Genomic DNA, 22,651 nt, shown 5'->3' with positions numbered 1-22,651 from the left:
AATCAGCAGGGGATAAATGAGATTCCAAAATCAGCAGATAACTTCATTTTAGCATTCATTCTGTTTTTGCATTAGCAACATGAACAACATCCAATTTATTTTCTCAACATTGCACAACAGCATCAAATACACATTCCGGCATTCACTGTGTTTGTATCTGTGTTCACATCTGAACCTGGAACTATTCCATACCTTATTGCATTTCTTCGGAATACATTCAGCTTGGGGATTTCATGGTGAGCAAAGAGCTCTCAGAACATAAGTTGCAATATGTTGCTTTTAGCAATTCAACATATTCATTCCTTGGAACTTCCATCTTTTTGCATTTATTTTCCCACCAAGATGTGCATATACATCAACACATTTGCATAAAGTATTCAAAGAACAAACATATAGGTTTGCTTTTTCTCCCAAGAACTTTGTAAAGTTGCCAATAGGGCATCTTTCCCGGTTGGTCAAATCTCCTTTTAGTGTTATGAAGTGTAGGATGTTTTAGCGCTTCAGGTACTCTGCTGGAAATGTGTCCTCTTCATTCACAGCCCTACTGTCAGGCTGAGGGGCAAATCAAATTGACCTGTCAAGGAACAGGAACTGTTTGTGATTGAATTATTTCATTTCAAACCAAAGTGGCTTTTTTTTTTTTTTTTTGAGTTACTGGGTACTCACAACTGAATTTGTTTTCCAGTGAAAACTTATCTTCCTCGTCATATGACTACCACAATAAAATAAAGAGATAACCCCTTCTTGCCACAGGGTTCAAAAAATTTAACACCGAGTTTTTTGAAGTTCAGTCCTCTGACTGATGTGAACAATGCCATGTTTAAGTTCGTGAAGTACAGACGCAGAAGCAAAAAGCTGACAATGTCTATTTTCCTCTCTCCCACCCACACAAACACCTCGCCCCCCAAGCTTCTCTTCCTGCCCCAAGCTCACCTGAGTAGTAAACTCTTATTTCTTCGACAGCCCTTAATTCAGAGCTGTGGTCTGTTCTTGGTCGAAGGCCAAAGCCTTCTTGCCAGCTCTCTGTCAATTCTCAGTTTAGTCCCACTGATTTTCAGATTCCTATCTCTTATCTCTGTGTCCTGTTCAAGGTCACTGACAGCTTTGCAGAGTGGTTATAGATTTTATTTCCTCTTTAGAGTTTCCTCAACTAAAGTTGCTGGGGAGGAGCAAGGAGAATTTCTTATAAAATTCAGATGTCTAATTTCTCTGAAAAGTCAAGAAATTTGACACATCCTATGACAAAATTCACCAGTCATCCATTCTTTCAGTTAAAAGTCACTGCCGAAAAACATCACCGCGGATTTTCATAAGCCCTATTCTGGGCATGAAGAACACAGTCTCTGTTTTTAGGCATCATTGCAAAAAAGGAAATGTGATTTAGCTGAGGCAAGTAGGCATATAAACATGTCATAATTCAGTGTAATAAGCCCCCTAATAGAGGTAACTCTAGAATGTGGAAAAGGGAGCAATTTACTGTGTCTGGGGCAGATGGGTAGACATCGCTAGGGTCATCTTATATGATCTATGTCTTAAAAAATGAGTCTGACTTCACCCTCTACTATGGAGAATAAAGATATTAGCAGCAAAAGAAATAGCAAAGAGGCATGAAAGTCTCTAACATTTCAGTATGGTGGAATGAGAGAACAAAACATTATTAACCTAGGCAAATGATAGTGATTAACACAAATCTTATGTATTTTCACAATGCACTAACTAACTAGGATGGAACATGATCTGATTGTACCTGGCAGAACATTTGATAAAACATACTTACATTTATCAACCATATCATTTAAATTGGGGTAGAATTTATATGCATTGTAAAACTGGCAACATTTTGTTTATTTTATTTATCTTATTGTGGTTATAGAACTCATGATACTAAAGGAATGTTGTGGTGAAAAAAAGTCTTATGAGGTGAATGAAAGGTCCTATCTCAAGCCTTTGAATAAAATATATAAAATTTAGTCCGGGAAAACGTGGTCTTACTTATATTTTCTCTCATGTAAATGGTGACCTACTATCTGTGAAACTGAACTCCTCAAATATACATGAAATGACTTTTATTTTGTGGCCATGTAATTTTCCCATCAAGTGGCCATTAATCAATCATAAATTAATCAGTAATCAATGATCAAGAGCGCTGTGAAATTCAATGTATTATGGTATTGGAAAAATATAACATTTATAATCACTCCATCTTTTAAATTTGCTTTTAGAAGGAACATCTTCAATCTGATAAAAGACACTATGAAAAATAATCAATATTTTGTCCCTAAGACCAAGAACAAGACAAGAATGCCTACTGCTACCACTCGTACTCAATATTGTATTAAAGATTCTAAACAGGACAAAAATGAGGGGGTAGGGAAAGAGACAAAGATGTTACATTGTCTAAAAAGCCTAAAAGAGTTATCATCTGCACCGCTGACAGTAAAAGATTCTTGACAGTTAGATTATACAAAAAAGTTACTAAAACGTACAAGTGAGTTTGGCAAAAGTTTCGTCCGTTCATTCCTAGGTAATTCCCCAAGAAAAATATATATGGCCATACTTTCATAAAACTACTTGTATCCTAATTTTCACAGCAGCTTTATTTATAACAGCCCCCCAACCTGGTAACAACCTAAATGTGCATCAGCAGGTGAATGGATATAAACTGTAGCATATCAATACAATAGAATGCTACTCAGCAATAAAAACGAGTCAATTAGTGAAACCTACACTGACATAGTTGAATCTCAAGATAAGTTCACGGATTGAAATATGCCAGTCAAAAAGAGTATATATCGCACAATCCCACATGTCTACAATTCTGGAATGTGCAAACTGAACTACAGCTGCAGAAACAGATCTGTGGTTGCCTGGTGACAGGCAGCATCCCCAATTGAGAATACTGATTTCAAAACAGCATCAGGAAACCTTGGAGAGTGATGGCTAGGTTCGTTATCTTGATTGTCGTGCTGGTTTCATGAGTGTATACTATGTGAACATTTATTCAAGTATATACTTTACATGCATGCAGTTTATTTTATATTGATTATATGTTAATAAAGCTGTAAGCAAATATGCGAAATGAAGCTAAAGTAGTGCACAGAGAGACATTTACAGCCTTATATGCATATGTGAGAAAAGACCATATTTAAAATTCATGGTCTAATTCTCCCCTTAAAGACATTAGAAAAAATACAAAAAGAAGTAAACAGATAATGAAATAAAAATACTAAAGTAGAAAACAAAAAGCAGTACATTATAAAGGCGAAGCTGATTCTTTTAAAAGCCCAAACAAATTGGTAAATCTGTAGGTATAATGATCAAGAAACTAGAAAAAGAACGAAAAAGGACACAGTGCCAGTAACAGACATGAAAAAGGGACACAGATGCTGGTTCTAGAGTCATTAAAAATACAACAAAGAAATACATGTACAAATGTTATCTCAATAAATTTTAACAACTTATATAAAAGAGGAAATTCCCTAGGATACACAAATTTCCAAATTTAATAGAAGAAATAGAAAATATGAAGTCATAACTATTAGAGAAACTAGATCCATAATTTAAAATATCCCTCAAAGAAAACACCAACCCAGATGATTTCATAGGGGAATTTGACCAAGCATCAAGGTAAATAATAACACTATTTTTCGAACTGTCCCAGGATTTGGAGAAAGAAATTATCTTTCATTTATTTGATCAATATAATCCTAACTAATATCAAAACTTGCAAAAGAATCTTAAAAAAATTACACATGTCAATTCCTCTCAATTCTAGGTCTTATTGAAATAAAATAGCCTTCTTTGAAAAGTAATCAAAATTATATATTTTAAAAGCATTACAATATATACTACAGAAGTTTTTTATGTGTGTATGCATATGCATATGTATTTATGATACATAATCACCCATATTTATGTTTTCCTCCTAGAAAATTCATCCTATATAAGTTACATATAATTACTTGCAATGCTTAGTTTAGATATATTTAAAGCAAATGTCATCAGCAGCTTTTTATCAATTGAGCTTTTTTAATGACTTTCAAAAGCAAATTGATCATATTCTTTTGCTTTATTTTTGATCCACAAGCCCAATATAAAGTATTATAAGCTAAACTATAATATGCATAAATTCATTCCAGGAGTCTTTTCTCTATGTCTTTAAGGATTATTTGTTCTTAGACTTCTGAATAGTCTTCTAAAATTAAAATATTAAAATAATTTTTACAGCTCAAAAATACAGGTGTACTAGAGGATTTGTAAATGACCATTTGAAGAGGGACCAACTTCATTTATTGTCATTTGACAACCATTAAGCACATTTTCCTGTTGTCCCTGGCAAGTAGAGGTCCAGTGAAGAACAAGCCTGAAATGAATATGGCATTTACACATGCTTATCCGGACAGAAATAATTGTTCAAAGACACCTGCTAGATTTGGACGTCTATTCGGAATCATTAAAAAGGTGGAAAATCCCATTCAGTGTGAATACTTCTGGGAATCTATAGTCCTGATATAAAATTATACTGATAGAATAATCAATATCCTTCAAGATATCTTTACATGAGAGACTCTAGGGCTGGTGTTTAGGCTGAGGAATATTTTGGAATGCAAAGATTATATATATATATATTTATATATATATATAAATTCAAAAAAAATTTATATATAAATTTATATATATATATATATAAATTTTTTTTTGAAACACTTTTCTAAAATTCACCATAGTTTCAAACACGGACGTAGAGAACCAGCCATAACATCCCACCTTAGGATTCCTGTTCAGAAGTTCTGTGAATACCTATGAAGAGTCCCGTCTGCACTTCTAGAAGCCATGGTCAGGATATTCCTCTCCTCTGTGATATGATGACTTTTGTCAGATGAAAATGTGGAAATTCATATATGATCCATCGTACACAACACTGGAGGCACTGTTATCTTTTCATTTCCTCTCATTTCTCCCCCACCCCCCAAAACAAAACCATTTATAATTTGAAAATGCTTCACATCTTTCTCATGTTGGAACTTTCTTCTTAATATTCAAGGAAGAAGAAAACGAGGGAAGTTGAAACTTAACCACTGGGACTTGAGAGAAAGATTACTGATGGGTTTCCAAGAAAGGTTTATCCTATCATAAAAAAAAAAGAATGAAGAGAAATACGTCTTTGTTATGATCCTAAATCTGGCTATATGACAATGTGTTATCTCAAATTCACCTACTATCTTAGCTTGATGAGTGATGGACATAAGAGCCAGGCCACGAGCTTAGCACTGACAGAGCAGAGAGATGGAATGAGAAACAGAAGATCCGTATGATATTTTTGAGTTGTAACAACAATGCAGAGTTCCTCCAGTATTTCTACCCTCAAGTTTTTTCATTTTCCACTCTTAAGTTTTAAAGCTAAACTAAACTTGGGCGCCTGGGTGGCTCAGTGGGTTAAGCCACTGCCTTCGGCTCAGGTCATGATCTCAGGGTCCTGGGATCGAGTTCCGCGTCGGTTTCTCTGCTCGGCAGGGAGCCTGCTTCCCTCTCTCTCTCTCTGCCTGCCTCTTTGTCTACTGTGATCTCTCTCTGTCAAATAAATAAATTAAATCTTTAAAAAAAAAAAAAAAGCTAAACTAAACTAAACTAAACTAAATATCTTTCTTTCATCTCAGCAGAACTTAGCTGTACTAGCAACAGTTCTGCTCATTTAATTCAACCTGATGATGATGTCTTGAGAGCTTGGAGAGCCACCACTCTCCATAACAGGGATTGGAAAACTTTCTGCAAAGGGTGAGGCAGTAGCTATTGTGAGCCACATGGTGTCTGTCATAGCTATTTAACTCTGTCCTTATAGTGTAAAAGCAGGTATGGAAAACATACAAATAGAAGGGAGTGACTGTGTTGTAAGAAAACCTCCAAGTCTGATTACAGACCAGTCCATAGTTTATTAATATATATTCTATGACATCTGTACTGGGATAGTATTAGTGATTTACAGTGTTTAAACTTATAATGTGTGCTCGCTTTGGCAGCACATATACTAAACTTATAATGTAAACCTTACAATGTTTAACCAGAAGGAGCATTACTGTAGATGTTTCAGGGAGCAGATCACTGTTGGAGAACGCTAAGTCATAATGTAAGCCAGCCATGAGGAATACTGCAGAGTTGGAAAGGGTGATTATACCTAGACACACAAGAAAACCAAAACTATACTCTACCAAGACGAAATGAGGCAGGTGTCACCTTCCACAGAGGGTAAGACATAAGATTTTCTTTATAGAGACAAGTGCTAAGGATACCTACGGTACAGTACAGTTAAATGCTTAAAAGGAGCAAAACGACACAGAGAATAGTAAATATTCAAGTCCAATGTCACCTCACTTAGCAAAAATCCCAGTACAAGTGTTAAGACTCAAATCTCTGCCATACTCCTTAGAAGACCCTTATATCACAAATAAATTTTACTATCCCATTCAAATAGCTCTACAAATATTTTAACAGTGCAGCAGATCCTGAAGATTTTCATATAACATTTTCCTTACTTTCTGAGTGTCTTCACCTCTTCCCTCTGTCTAAGAGACAGCTTTCAAGAAAGACGGGCAGACTCTACATGTGGTATGTCAAATCCTCCTTAAAGGTTCTTGAGCACCTGATTGCCTTGTCTCAGAATTTTGCCTCAATCACTGCAGGAATCCAGAAGACTAACATTAATTTAGAAGGCATAGCCACATTTCCAGCACATGTTTTTGCCAATGGCACTAAAAAAAAAAAAAAAAAAAAAAAAAAAAAAAGGCCTTATTAAAGTACAGATCAGAGTGCCGTTCCTATTCAATTACAGGTCATTTTTTACAATACACTTTCAAAAAGTTTTCCACATCCAATAAAAAATGATACCAAGTATTCATATTCACAGAAATAACTTAGTACTGATACGCTGATTTAGGGTTTGACACAGAAGCCTGCTAGGAGTAGATGGAGCTGTAGTAGGAGGCCTCTTGCCTAGAGGAAGTTCTGTTCCGACAAAGGAAGAAGACACATGAATCAAAAGCATAAGTTCTCGAAAACCTTAAGTACATGTCAGCAAGAGTCAATTGGGAGCATGCGTAGAGGAGGGCCTCCCATTTGTTAAGTGGATGGGGTGAGCGAAGCACAGGGTTATTTTTCCAAAGCAAGGAGACTCTTCTGCTGATGGATAAACAAGTGCTCACTCAGCAGGTTCTCTGCTGCCCTGTTCGTATCACACTCCAAGACGGATAAATTAAAATGGTTTCTGCCTAATCCCCTCAGAGAGGTTTGATTGTGCATAGACTATAGTATTTTAGTTGAGCAGGCTTAAAACATTATACCTTTTAAAGCTTAATAGTTGTGTTGGTGTAATCAATTCTAATGTGTAACATTTGGGATGTATGTACAAATCTCCCAGGCCCCATTTCTGCAATAAGAGGGGAAGGCAATGAGTCATTGCTGGTCTGTATGGGAACGTGAAAGAGAGCTGCTTAACAATTGGGAAAAACAGGCTCTATTTCACAGCAGGAAACCTGTCCACCCATCCCTGCTTGGGGATAGCAAAGGACAGAAAACCTAATATGGCCGGTAGTTAGAAAATATAGCGGATTAACACAAAAATGAAGTTTGTCAATCCGGTCTGTAGCAAGATGAGTAGGGTTGATCCAGACAGTCTGATACATGTGGGCTCAGAGTCTTGAAGGGAGAACCACCCACTAGACATGCCTGACAACTTGTCTTTGGAAAGTATGGAGACTCAAAGACAAGGGTCTTTTGCCCCCAGGCCTCTCGATGAACTTGAGATGGCTTTGGTCCTTGCATTGCCCTTCTGCAAAGTGCAAACTATTGTTCAGGAACACTTGAACCATTTTGCTTCTTTGAGGTCCAAAATATTACATGTCATCCTTACAGTTTCTTCAAGACCCTTTGATATGTTTTGAAGCTTCTTTTATATTTTATGTCAACTCTTATATTTTGAAATTATAGTAGAATTATTTTAGGTGTAAGAAATAATGCCGAGAGGGGCGCCTGGGTGGCTCAGTGGGTTAAAGCTTCTGCCTTCGGCTCAGGTCCTGATCCTGGGATCGAGTCCTGTATCGGGCTCTGAGCAGAGAGCCTGCTTCTTCATCTCTCTCTCTCTCTCTGCCTGCCTCTCTGCCTACTTGTGATCTCTGTCTGTCAAATAAATAACTAAAAATATTTAAAATTAAAAAAAAATAATGCCGAGAAATCCTGTATACTCTTGACCCATTGCCCCCTCCTCTGGTGACACCTTGCACAGATACACTACAACAGCCCAGCCAGAAAGCTGACGTAGATATATTCCTTCAACTTTGAGGTTTTATTAGTTTTACGTGCAGTCTTGTGTGTGTGTGTGTGTGTGTGTGTGTGTGTGTAACTCTGTGTAGCCTTATTGCATGTGCAGGCTCAGGTGCTACCATCACAGTCAAAACACAGAACATTTCCATCATGAAAGGATCACTGCTATGATTCTTTTACATTTACTCCCACCTTCTTCCCTTCACTCTTCCCTAACCCCTGGAAACTATTCATTTTTCTCCGTTATGATTTTCATTTCAAGAATGTCAAAGAAATGGAATCCTATGTTACCTTTTGGACATATTTTTTTGTTTTTGTTTGTCTTTTTTTTTTTTTTTTTCCCATTCAGCATAGCTACCATGATTCATCCAAGTTGTGTCAGTAATACAATCTTTTACATTTCTGTGTAGTATTCCATGACATACATATACCAATGTGTTTCATCATTCACAGAATGAAGGGCATTAAGATAATTTTCAGTTTTGAGCTATTACAAAAAAGCTGCTATATACATTTGTATGCAGACTTTTATTTTTCTTTTATGAATTTGTATTTCAATTTCTCTGGAATAAATGGCTAAAAGTGGAAATATTGGGTCATATGGTAATGCAGATTTAGTCTATAAGAAAATGCCAAGCTATTCTCCAGAGTGACTGGACTATTTTACATATCCATCAGCAATTTATGAATCATTGAGAAAGTATAATTCAGTTTATTCACATCCTCCCCAGCATTTGATATTGTCATTCATTTTTTCAGCCATTCTGATAGGCATTAGTAATATCTCATTGTGATTTTAATGTTCATTTTCCTAATGGTTAATGATGTTGAATATCTTTTCATGCTCTTTTGTCAACTGTATATCCCATTTAGTGAAATGTCCTATCTTTTGCCCATTTTCTAACTGATATTTTGTTTTGAGAATTTTCTCCTCTGTTTTGATCTAAAAATTTTAACCGTTTTATGTTTACATTTAAATCCAGTGACTGGTTTCGAGTTAAGTATGTTAAATAGTGTTAGGTATTAAATGGTGATATCTATCCCCTTTTGATCTTTAATTGGCCCTGTTATTTGTCATACAGGCTAACCCTCCTCCTCCACTAAATCACTTGTGTGCCTTTGTCAAACCATCAGTTGGGCACAGTTGTGTGAATCTTCTTCTGGGTTCTCTATTCTGTACCACTGATGTATGTGCTCATCCCTCCACCAATCTTTTGCTGCCTTTACTACTATAATTTTATAGTGAGCCTCAATAGTAAGAAGAATAATTCGTCCCACTTTACCAAGAATAAGATTTTCCCTAGGGCCTCTATCTTTCCACAGAAATACATAATCAGTTTGTCTATATCTACAAAAAAAATATTGCTGAGGTTTTAATAGAATATGCACTAAACCTATAGGTCAGTTTGGGGAGCACTGCCATCTTTTCTATGCCAAGACTTCCATTCTGATTTCAACATCTCTATTTACTTAGGACTTCTTTCTCCTTTACTAGCACTTTGTAATTTTTGACATACAGATCTTGTCTGTGTTACTTTAAGTTTATAACTAATTCAATTTTCTTTGGAATGATCACCCTTTTATTTTTATTATTCTAATTTGTCCTACATATAAGTCTTTTGAGAGGCAAATGATTTCTGGTTTTCTCCCCAAGGTAGAATCTATCTTCTGTACATTTCCTCATTCTGTTGCTTCATATGGAAAACCTCCCCTTCCTCCCTCATTAAGGCCTCTAAGTTCTTTATGAAGGCATTCCAATAGAGCCATCTCTTGATAGAAAGATCAGTAACTATGTAATTCTAAGCAAGTCACTTTATTTTTTTGAACTTTTTGTCATGTGGATAAAGAACATTATTTAACATGTAGTTTGATAGGTCTAAAATGAAAATCACAAGGTAATTATTGGAGAAACAGACATTGTACAATAGATGTTCAATAAACAGTAAGTATTTTTATCTCCCCAAATCTTGCCATTTAATGGATTTTGGTATATGTTATTGAGCCTTTTTGTGTTTACTGCTTATATTATTCTTAATGTTGTTCTTGTTGATGTTGTGATATTTTCTCTCTCTCTCTCTCGTGTGTGTGTGTGTGTGTGTGTGTGTGTGTGTTGATTCCATGGATAATTTGTGAACTCTATAACAAGAAGGGACTGTGTCATTTTTTATGTCTATTACAGAATTTAAGCATTGGAAATTTTAGGTCTATTATGGAATTCAGTTTGTAGTTAGTGTATCACAGTGAATGAGCTTGGAATTCATGTCAAAAAATCAGGGATTCTCATTTGCTGTGTGGCGTTGGGAAATGTTATACTCTTACCTTAAGTTTCCAGATCTTTAATAAAGGGGATAATCATATTTCATAAGACTCTTGAGAAGACTGAATGAGAGCAAACATAAAAGTGTATTCATAATGCACATATAACTAATTGTAACAGAATCAGTCATTAGATTGTCTTGAGGAAACTATAAGGCAGTTATGGGTACTTTCTATTTCTTTTTTTCTTTTTTTAAAGATTTTATTTATTTATTTGACAGAGAGAGATCACAAGCAGGCAGAGAGGCAGGCAGAGAGAGAGGAGGAAGCAGGCTCCCTGCTGAGCAGAGAGCCCGATGAGGGACTCGATCCCAGCACCCTGAGATCATGACCTGAGCCGAAGGCAGCGGCTTAACCCACTGAGCCACCCAGGCGCCCTTCTATTTCATATATAAACAAATAAAACTGAGATAAAGGTGTGTTTGCTGATTTATAAAGTATAATGCAATTATTTGGTAACTAAATGCTGTTGAAGAATCTCTCCTTCGGAGTTCTGGAGCTAGAAGAAACTGTATGGGTGAAGAAATTCATCTTGTTTCTCACACACATACATACAGGAGAAAAAAAAAAAAAAATCCACAGAAATCTCCTAGATAGAATAAGTAGCTTGTCCAAGGTCACTTAGCTGAAAAGAGGTAGAGCCAGGAAAAACTTAGGTGCCCTCCTCCCCAGATATACGCTGTTTCCTCTGAACAATTTTTCCTCATTTGTGCCCTGCTCTTCCTGGCATCCTGGCTCAGATTGCTTCCTTACTCATTCATATTTGCTGCCTCCAAGCTCATCATACTTTCCCTTCCAGCTCTGAGTCCATATGGCCATGCTCATCTGGGAGGTGGATGCCTGAAATTGCCGCCATCCCGCCATCCCCTTCCAACCATGTGAGTAGGCCAGAAAATGACTTTTGGGCACTATTAACCCAAGTTGGCTGGGATTCAGGGACACTGAGGTGAAACACCCTCTCTCGCATTTGCAAGCCCTGGAGCCAGTCTCTAGCCTTCTGCAAACCAAGATGCCTTTGGGAGCTTAGAATGCAGTTTCTGTACCTTTTTCAAATGACCCCATTGAGAACAGGAGGACAGGGCAAAAAAAAGGCTCCTAGTTATGAGGAGTTATATATATGAAAAATATTCTTAGTGCCCAATGGGTAGAAAACTTTGTAAGTGAGCAAATGCACCATAACTCCTCAGGACCAGTGACACATGAAGGTCTCTCTCCAATATGAGGGGTATGTTATTTACCATTTACTTCTCTTTACAGTCTCTAGGGCAGGATCACTGTGAGCTGAAATATCCAGGGAACACTTTCCAGAGAAAGTAAGAATTGAGATATGTTAGAAAAAAAATCTATGGCACTAAGTTTTGTTTTGTTCTCTTATAATGGCAAATTTCAGACCCAAACTACCAGTCGTAAAAGTGGTATGATTTGCAGTCTCCAAAAGCCCCCTTTGCTGAAATATATTTATATCTTGCCATGCCACCCAAAATTTCCACAAATATTTCTTCCTCAGTTTAAAATAATCAGAGGCCTTGTTAAACAGACTTGTCTGATGTATTCTGTCAGATTAATTGTTACTGACTGAAAATTCCATACGCAATAGTTCAAAGGACAGGGTAGAGTGGATGTGGAGAGGCAAAGAAGAATCACCTGTCCGTGGTATTACTTTGGGAGGATCGTCTTGAATGAAAATTCAATAGTGAAGTGACAGAGTCATTCTGTCACATGACAATGGAGAGGGCCACCATGAAATTCTAGGATACTTGACAAGAATGGGAAAAGATGAAGGTAGTACTAAGATTAAAAGGACATGAAAGACGTACTTTTCACATTTTGAAATTCAGCCTAGAATCTGCAGAGGGGACTCTCCTCCTGGCCATGGCACAGCTGGAGCAAAGCTGTTCACAGTGTGCCTGGTATACACTGGGCCAGTCAAGAATTAAGGCCACCTAGACCAAAGACTGCTAGAGGGCACCAAGAAATAACTTTAGTTCCCCAGAACAGGAGTCAAAGGGCCTGGGACAGATGAGTAGGATATGTGAGCTGACTTTCTGGTCTCTGGCCATTAACTAATGCCTAGGGGAATGAAATTTGTTTGCCCTTTTAACATTTACCTGTCTATTTAACTACAAATAGTAATGCTAGCCCTAAAATGATCCTTCATGCTTTAGAGAATTGGCCATTAATGTGTCCAATTGACCTTCTGCAGTAGTGAATTGTCTCCATTGACCACATTTTCCATGTACAAATCTTTAGTAATAAATTTACTGATTCTAGAAGTCAATAGACTGAATGGCTTTTGTGTCCTTAACAGGTATGAATAAATTAAACCTCTAGGCAAGTGAAACTTAGTGGAAGTTTGTATGCTTCCTTTTTGTAAAAGATGGATTTTTTTGGCAGGGGTGGAGTGGGGGCTTCCTTTTGTGCTTTCCTGACTCAGCAGAGGAAGCATCTTATGGCTCATCAACATGCATGGGCATTCTTCATAAGAAAAGGATTGGTTTAGTCTTTGCTTATTCATCACGAAGTCTACGTCTACATATGGCCAACAAATTGAGCATTTTGTGCATTATCCAAATTTGCAGCTGCCTTATGGTTTAGCTGACTGGCTCAGTAATGCTACAGACTAAATTGTACACCAAGATACCTTCAAGTCACATGCAAAGCGTTTATTCATTTATTCTTTTCAAGAGGGCTTGTAAGGGTGGAATGCCTGGTGGTGGTCATTATTCAGAATACATGTAATGGTCACTATGCAAAGAGGACCTAGGTGAAATATTCTATGAAACAATAAAGAGGAATGAAGGAAATTAGCTGATGTTTCCTCAGTGACCCAAAGGGAATACTCCAAACACTTTAACTTATGATTCCAGCCTTGTTACAATGGGGATGTGTTGCTCTACAGAAGACTGCAGTACCTCTACTTTAATTGAATTGGGTCTTATTAACTTTTTGAAATGCTTTACATGTTGCTGTGAAGTTTCTCAAAAGTTTCTCATCTTCCAAAATGACTCACACGTACTGCCCACTCGTGTTTTGCAACACATTCCCTCATTTAGTGATTCAGCAAACATTTTTGTGGACTCACTATGCTGGATGGTGGGAATAAAATGGTGAACATATTTGGCCCTTCCCACAGTGAAATTTTAGTCTCCCAGAAGAGACAGAGATAGGCCTAGAGAGACTTTCAAAATAACTGCGACAGAGTTTAAGGAATCAAAATGAGATATGTGCAAGATAACTAAAAAATAGAACAAAACTCTCCAAGCTACCTTCAAAAAGTAAGAAAAATTTAGAATAGGGAAATTACTTGGGCTTCAAATGGGAAATAATGGTTATAAGTAAACTAAGAGGAAAGGACAATCCACGTAGCATATACAGCACAAATAGAATCTTGGAAGCATGAAAAACTAATATCTACTCAGAAAATTGATAGTCATTAGGCATTACTAGAACATAACCCTTGTGAGGAAGAGTGCAGGAAAATTAGGGAAGAAGAACAGAGAGAAGAGAGACTAGAGAGTGATAGGGACCGAACCCTGAGGTTCCTAATGCTTAGATTCCATCTGTTAGTCTCTAGCGGGGGAGGGTATTGTACATAAATATATTTGCGTCTAGAAAGCTAACTCAATTGGATGAGAGTAGAAACTACAGTCAATAAAGCTACTCGAGAGGCTATCTCATTGGTACAGGGATAAAAAATTCAAGTCAGGACAGTGATGGTCGGGATGGAAAAGACAGCTAGACGTAAGAGGTATTTATTTAGGAAGTAAATAACTAGTAAATAATTGGATGCAAAGGTAAGTGAAAAGTAACAGGTGAGGGTGATTGGAAAAGATCTGGCCTGTGTTACTGAGCACATGTTAATTCCATTAATTGTTATGGGAAATATAATGACTTTGTCAGTATTGGCGGCAGTGAGAGACACAGAAAATGAATAAAATTTATGGTTCCTTTAGTATATTGAGGTGACAATATCCCCTTCATCATTGAAAACACAAGTTTGGAGCTCAAGAAAAATATTCAGGCTAGACATAGTCTTTATAAATATTAGACTGAAAGAAATAATGACAAATACCAAGGTATATGAAAATCCAAACATGAATATATGATTAAGTCCAGCTAATAAATGGAAAAGCAAATATGAAATTCCTGTGCATCAGCCAATTTTAAAGACCAATCAGATGTCAAATTTCTAAAACTCTTTGCTTTCTGGAGAAGTTTACTTTTCATATTGCTTAATTCTTCTACTTCTTATATGGTCTGTGTTTTACATGGATTCAGTGTAAGAAAAGCATGTGACCAAAGTACATTACCAAACAGAAGGAAAAAATATACATAAGATGAGAGATACAATTCATGTCATAGATTAAATTGCTAATATTTTCAATGGAATCTGATTCCATTTCCATAGAGCCAATAAGTTCCCCCTGACTACTTTAAGCTGAATTGTTCATACAAAGTTTCTCAGAGGAGGTAATATCTGAACCTTATTTTGGTGGACAGGTTGGATAAAGATATAAAAGTACAAAGGTTGAATATATCTATCAAGAGACTTTGAGGAAGCTATGTAAATTGCAGAATTGTTGCACCATACAGAATTAGAATTAGAATACAGAATTAGAAATTTACTAAAGCAGTTAACAGAAAGCAATCTCGATCTTCCTTTTCACAATCTTTTTGAAAGAAATTTGTATAATTTCTAATTTCACACTTGAAAATTGAAAGCAGTTGAAAATCCCAACTGCTTCAATGGAACTACTGATGCTAGTGCCATGCAAGATTTCTGTCATTATTACATGCAAGGGTTCACTTATGCTAGACTTGTCTGTAGCATTTCACAGTGAAATATCGCTTTTTCTTGATATTCGTTCTTTCCCATGTTTTTGTCATGTTTTGTCATTTGTTTATGGTCCTTAAATCTCTTTAGAAATCTCTTGCCAGTCTACTATTTTTTTTTAATTATGTATGTTTGTATGTATGTATGTATGTATTTAAGAAAGAGACAGGGAGACAGACCACGATCAGGAGGGGCAGAGGGAGCAGGAGAAAGAATCTCAAGCAGACTCCTTACTCCCGTGGAGTCCAATGCGAGGTTCGATCTCACAACACTGAGATCACAACCTGAGCTAAAACCAAGAATCAGACTGTGCCACCCAGGCACCCTGACAGTTTACTTTATATCCTATTTTTCAAGCCATTTTTTTTTTTTTTATCACAAAACACAGGAAGCGCAAAAATCCCTTGTAACTATCTAAGTCAAGAAACAGTTTTCTCAGCCCCTCTAGAACGCCTGTCCATGCCATCAGACATGCCAATCATAACCCCTTCTCTGAACTAAATAGAGCCATTACCCCAAGTTACACAATCACAAATGTTTTCCCTTTTCTTAGATCCTTTAAGTTTGAATCCCTTGCCTCACCGCATGCCCTTCCCCCAGCTTCCTGCAACATTCACACCATTTTGTTGTAGAACCTGAGCTGAGATTAGCATTTCTTGAGTGAATATGGTGTGATGTCTTATAAATGCTTCATCATTTTACAGGCAAGGTAATGGACAACTACATTTGTCTTCCTTGCTCTGTAGCTAGTATTCGGGAAGGGATGAAATGAAAAGATAGAGGGAGTAGCAAGATTCATCTCCAAGTCTACTGTTCTTGCTATATACTCCTGAAATTTCTAGCTAAATGATTAATCTTTTGGACAAAGCTGCCAGTAGAGGGAACAAGGACATGACAGAGTATATACATACCTCATCAGAGGACTCAGAAGCCACAATGAGTATGTTCTATGTGCTTCTCTGCTTGGCTACTCCAAGGGGTGAGTATGCCAATGTAACTGCATGCAACACTGGCCTACACTGAGCCTACCCTTACAAGTTTCCATACAAACATGATGGTCTTTATATGGCTTATTAGAAAACCTTATTAGTTCTCCTGTACAGGTGGAGATAGCAAGGTTTGAGAGGCCAAGAGATTATTAGGCTTGAGGTCACCAGCAAGACACTGGTAAAGACAGAAACTTGGCTCTTCTCAAGGCTTCATGCAAAATGATCAGAATTGGCACATTCTAGTGGTAGGAGAATGGAAGAGTGAGAGTAAACAGGAGAAGTAAACTGGAGAAGAGCTTTCAGTAAGAGAAAAGGGTGGGCCCACACACACAAACACACTCACAAACCAGGAGAAATGGGGAGTCAAAGTTTTATTAAGCTTTCAACAAATTTCTCTTTCTCTCTCTTTCTCTTTCTCCCCCTCCCTCCCTCTCTCCCAGTCTCTCTCTCTCTCACAGTTAGAGGGAAAGAATCATGGCCTTATCACATTGCCCAGTATTATGGTTATTTGTGCCAGAGAAAATCAGTCAAATGGCCAAAATATGGAGAGTATGATGATGCACTAAATGAGGGGAAGGAACTACAAGGATTACAATGAATTCTTAAAAGGCATATAGTTCATGCCAATATGGTCATAAAAGAGAATACAGATTATTCATTCAATTTTGGAATTCCACAGAATAAATTAAACCACATGATTTGAAATAATCTGCTATGCAAATAATATAAAAAAAAAGAATTAACAAATACATGAATGACAAACTCTTAAGAAATAGTAGGAATCTGGAGAACAATCGGTGATGTATATCACAAAAGACACCCCAATTTCATTGCTTATATTATGGAAAGCATTCTCAGGTTTCTCAATAAAAAATGTTCCCTGGTATCTTTATCACAGACAGAATGCTGTACTTCCTAGATGTGGAAACCAGGACACTGACTCAGTAATTAAGTGTAAAGCAAAGGTTGTTTCTTGACTCCTGTTCGGCTACTCCTACTATAGTTTTGAAATTAGGAGAATCCATGATGTACCTAAGCTCTGGAAAGGAGCATACTATAAGATTAAAAGATGTGGTAGAGGTGGCTTGTTTAAGGAATCACTAGCATTAGTGGTTCGAGAACAAAAGACAATTTCCTCTATAACAATAAATTATGTAAAATTCATTTCCTTAGAACTTCACACTGGAGAAGGGAGACGGGAAAAACAAAAGAACTTATCTGCCCCCCTGAGCTGCCTTTCATTATGAATTCCCCCAAACTGTTAAGTTCCCAGCTCCCGCCACAACAAAATACCCCAAGAAGACGTCTCCATATGCTGTTGCAAAGATGATCACACTCAGCCACGGGAGGAAGTTGAGAGCCATGAAATAGCAGCTGGCAGGGACTTGCTTTCCTTTGTAGCTGGAGACATCCTATCTGCAGAGTGGCTGGGGTGGCTAGAGAGGAGCAAGGAGCCCGTGCAGGTGGGTTACAGAGGAACTGCTCCTGGGCCACCTCCTCAGGGCATATCCCACCCAAATGCTAGAAGCTGAACACGAAGCTGCTGCTCTAGAAATGTGGATGTTGCCCTGTCTGAAAGAATAACTCTCAGAGTGAGCCTCGTTCCTCTTTCAGAGAATGCATTTGTGACAGTAGGAAAGCAACTGTTATTTCTTCCCTTCATGACCTTAATCAGGATCCGCAGGTGGCTGTGGCCACACGAGACTCAGTCTGTGCACAGCTGTCTCTGGGACTTTGCCTGTGCCTTACTCTCATGGGAGAAGGCCACTGTCTAGCCCTTAGCTTTTAGTTTTCATAATTTTCCATTTCTCAAGACTCAGTTCAAACGACAATTCCTGAAGCCATCCATGATTATCGAAAATATGATCAATGTCTTATTCTACCAAGGTAGTTGCTGAGGACAAGAAGATAAAACTCAAATATAGCTTCATGGTTCTTGCCATCAACTGGGGGTAGGAAATCATTAGTTTCAAAAGTAAAGCAACCACAAACTAGTTCCATCAATGGATACAGAAGGGTAAAGATGACAGTTTGACACTTACGTAAGAATCAGGGAGTGGTGGTGAGTCAGGGAGTGGTGGTGGATCACAGTGGTTCCTGGAAGAAATTACAGAGAAGATAGTTCCAAAAAATAGGTAAGAGTGAGCTAGATTTATTTTTTCAATACTTGAGGAGATGGGAGGTAAGGATTCTTAACACCCAGTTCTAATGTGTGTATGTTTGTGTGTGAGGAAGGGGTATTTCCCCATACCAACAAGCAATTCTCCAACACCAGCTTGGTGTCCTATAATTCAACTAAATTCTGATACTATCTACACAGAGATAGCATCAAATTCCACAGGTTAAGGGCTCAGTCCCACCAGACTGCCACCCACTTCAGATACCAATCACAGACTTTGGTTGTCACCTCTGTTTCTGACTGATCAGCTGTAGACTGGAGGTTCCAATGACCCCCGTGGGTTTGACTGATTTCTGAGAGCGTACAGAGCCCAGGGAACCCGTTTTCTCACTAGGTTATTGGTTTATTATAAAAAACAAACAAACATATAATTTAGGAGCTGCCAGATGGAAGAGATATATAGGGGAAGGTATCAAGAAAGGGTATGGAGCTTCCAGGCATTTCCAGCATGAAACTTTCCCCCAGTCTCCATGTGTTCATCAATCCAGAAGCTCTCTGAACCTTATCCTTTGGGGTTTTTTGTGGAGGCTTCAGTTCATAGGCATGAATGCTAAATCACTGACCATTGGTGATTAAACTCAATCTCAGCCTTTCCTCCCTCCCAGGAGGTCAGGGAAAGGGGATGAAAGTTTCAAACTTCTAATCACATGGTTGATTCTTCTGGTAAGAAGGTGCTTAGGCATTTTTCCAAAGTCATCTTGTTAACATAAACCTAGCTCTGGTGGAAAGGGGCGTGTTATGAATAGTAAGACACCCATTCTACCTTTATGGCTCTGAAGTGATTTCAGGCTGAAGGCAAGAGACCAAATATTATGACAAAATCTGTTCCCATTGCTCTTATAGTTCAGGAAATTCCAAGGCTTCTGGGAGCTGTGAGTCAGGATCCAGGGACAAGACCAAATATATATTTCTTATTATAAATCATAATCTCACAGGTGGGTAGGAAGAAAAAACTATGTCAGGCAGATGGAATAGCATGTGGCAAGTTCCAGGGATAAGAGAGTCCATTATGCATGAGCAAAATGGACAGATGTTCAGTATGGTTGTTGTAGAGAGAAAAAGCGTCAAGAGAAAAAGCTAGAATTCTAGAGAGTTGATATGGTTTGGGGGTGTTCTAAGCTATGCCAAGGAATCTATGCTCACTTAATAAAAATAGGGAGTCAAAATTCTTGTGAAAGTGGAGTCAGCTGACTAGATATTTACATCTAGGGGAGGAGGGAAGGGGACATTTTGGCTTCTGTGAAGATGGAATGTGTAGTCTGCATTAGAGATGGTTGGTCCTCAAGCAACGTGAGTGAGATGGGACAAGAGGAATGGAGTAATATCTGGGAGGTAAGCTGGTCCACACTTAGGGGCTGATTATATAAGAAGGTTCAGAGAGGAGATGATAGGGAATAAAGAACACAGAGGGGCAAAGAGGATTGTGGGAAAGGGAAGTGTTAAAATAAATGCAGAAAAGGAAGGTGTGATGAACTCAGTTGGAGCCTAATAAAATTTGAAGTATTCCATTAAGCATATGAATATACATATGGAGAGGCATCAAAGAGGCAGATGCCGATTTGGTATTAACTGTCATCTATACATGGTAATAGAAGCCATGAGAAGAGATAAGAAATCACCAAAGGAAAATATAGGAGTGAAGAGGTAAGTCACTAAGGACAGAAGTGGGGGGTGTCCCACATTTAAGGTGGTCACATCGATCCTCGCAGTGAACAATGATCTCTGTGACTCTGAATTCCCATGATAATATGCCTGTACCTCTCTTTCGCATTTATCACGTTAGCCCTATAAAATATTACTATTTTGGCCTTTTATTTTTGTTTCATTCATTTTCCCCACAATTATAGCATTCACCACGTATACAAGATATTATTTTATATGTATTATCTCTCTTTTTGCTCAGAACAGATTTGGGAGACAATTGCTGTGATTTTTCCTATTTGGCAGAGGTAAGACTGCACGTTCTCCAAATCACCTCCCCTGATATACCACTTGACCTAGTAATGTTCCAACTAGTCTTATATTTGGGCAGGGCCACACCTGTCACTGACTGAATTCTACCCAAAGAAACAAGGGTAGATTTGATTTATGCTACTTAGAGGATTAGTCTCTAAAAAGCTTTCCTCATGATACTCCAGGCTCTCCTTTTACCTTCATCTGCTATGCAAATGAAGAATATAGTAAGGCATTCCAAGGTCCTTGGGAGATGTTGGAATTTCAGTCCTAAATAGATTCTTGGAGAAGAATAACCCCCAAAAAGTCACTTGAGCAGGAATGTACACCAGAGTAACGTAAGCAAGCAATAATTTTTTTTTCTATAACTGAGTTTAGGTATCATTTGTCATAGCAATTAGCCTAATGCATCACTTTAACAAATAACAAAAAAAGGAAATTAAAATTAGTAAAATAAAAATTATTTATTCCAGGTGACACAAGTAGTAAGCACCTTTGCTGGAATGTCGACTTATATAACTAAACACACACACACACACACACACACAAACATATACACACACATATGCACTCTACTGTATCTTACAAACAAACTTACATTCTAAAATGCCCCTTTCCTCCAAACTCATGTAATCTCAGAGCACAGAATGATATTTCACTTATGGGGCAAAGGACATGACAATGTATGTTAAAAGGAACAAATGGATCTGTAGTGATAATGTCATTCCCATGCCACCCGATATGTCACAAAACTACTGAACAGAATATGGTCCACAAAAGCACTGCTTGGGAATTTGTCACTAAGAAAATGAATGTCTCAAGGCAAGGACCAAACTTGGTTTCTAGTGTTTTCCTCCCATTAACTTGAGACATGGTCATGGAAAAATAACATACAAAATAAAGGCCCTCCAAAGCCTCCCCTTACCTTTAAGAGTTCTCTTCTAGGAGTATAGAACACTGAATTTTTTAAATCCCTCAAGAAAATTTTGTTTAAGTTACTAATTTTTCTTCAGCAATTTCATCTTATGAACAGCACCATACTGAACGGGGATTTTAAAAGAAGAAAAGCAAACAAACCCCAGAAGTATAGGAAGAAGCAATCCAGAGAGCAGTGCAATAAAACAAAAAAGTGAATTTCCTAATAGGGCTGCTTTGCAGGCCTTGTCGCCTATCATAGTTAGTAATATCATCATTAAAATCCTATTAGTAGCTAAACAAAATGTTCAGAAGTAAAATAATCGAAAAGGGCCTTTTATATGTGTAGAATTCTTCGTAATTTGTTGTGAAATGTAGCACTCAGTACTAGGAATTGGGGCTGTAATTTGAAGTTTACTGCAAAAATGTCTACACTGATGATGACGATCTGTTTGTTGACTGAAAGGATGTTCTCCTGCTGGCTATCTAAATAAAGTTGAGAGATGTATTAAATAGGAAAAACAAAATGAAGATGAACGCCAAATAAATCAATAAATCTTCATCTATACACAAACATCCAACACTTTCCATGAAGATTAGTTGGCAACCTAAAACCTGCACAAGCAGTATTTGGATTTGGCTACAGGATACCTTTACAATGAAATTAAGGAAAATCTTAATCATGCCCAAGCTAAATTAAACTGGATCACTCTAGCATACTTATTCATGTCATCACAGTGAACGCCTAAGTCCATGATGATTAAATCATACATCTGAGTTTGAGCAGAGAGAGAGACATAGAGAGAAAGACAGAAAGAGAGAGAACTTAATCAAAGTCCCAGCATAAATGCTTGTGCTTTGGGGGAAGGTAAGAGTAATATAAGTAGGAGAACAAGAAAAGTTCCTATTTAATGGGTAAAGCTTAGTAAGAGAAAGCAGAAGTGTTATACACACACACACACACACACACACACACACCATAAATATTTAATATTTATTATAACCTAGGTTGAGACTTCAAGAGAAAATATGTTTTTCTCCTTACTAGTTTAAACCCAGAACTCATCCAACTCCTTTTTTAAAAAAAAAATTCCAATTAGAAAGAACTTAGTTTAAAATCATAGCTTTTGTGACAACGAACAAATCAGAGAG

At 37.5% G+C, this 22,651-nt stretch overlaps 1 long non-coding RNA gene across 1 annotated transcript in view; it reads right to left on the bottom strand.

The window, feature by feature from the left end:
* Positions 1 to 490: 490 nt before the first annotated feature.
* The window catches only part of LOC309848439, a 108,414-nt gene continuing 86,253 nt past the window's right edge, over positions 491 to 22,651 (bottom strand). Inside the window, exons 2-3 of the long non-coding RNA XR_014303046.1 lie at positions 18,495 to 18,549; positions 491 to 574 (exon numbers count right to left, since the gene is read on the bottom strand). This is a non-coding gene — a long non-coding RNA (uncharacterized lncRNA). The remainder of the gene's footprint in view (positions 575 to 18,494; positions 18,550 to 22,651) is intronic.

This window comes from Mustela nivalis (genome assembly GCF_964662115.1).
Source record: "Mustela nivalis genome assembly, chromosome: 14".
Lineage (NCBI taxonomy): Eukaryota > Metazoa > Chordata > Mammalia > Carnivora > Mustelidae > Mustela > Mustela nivalis.
The sequence above is the reverse complement of the archived record's forward strand: the minus strand, read 5'-3'. Positions and strand labels throughout refer to the sequence as shown.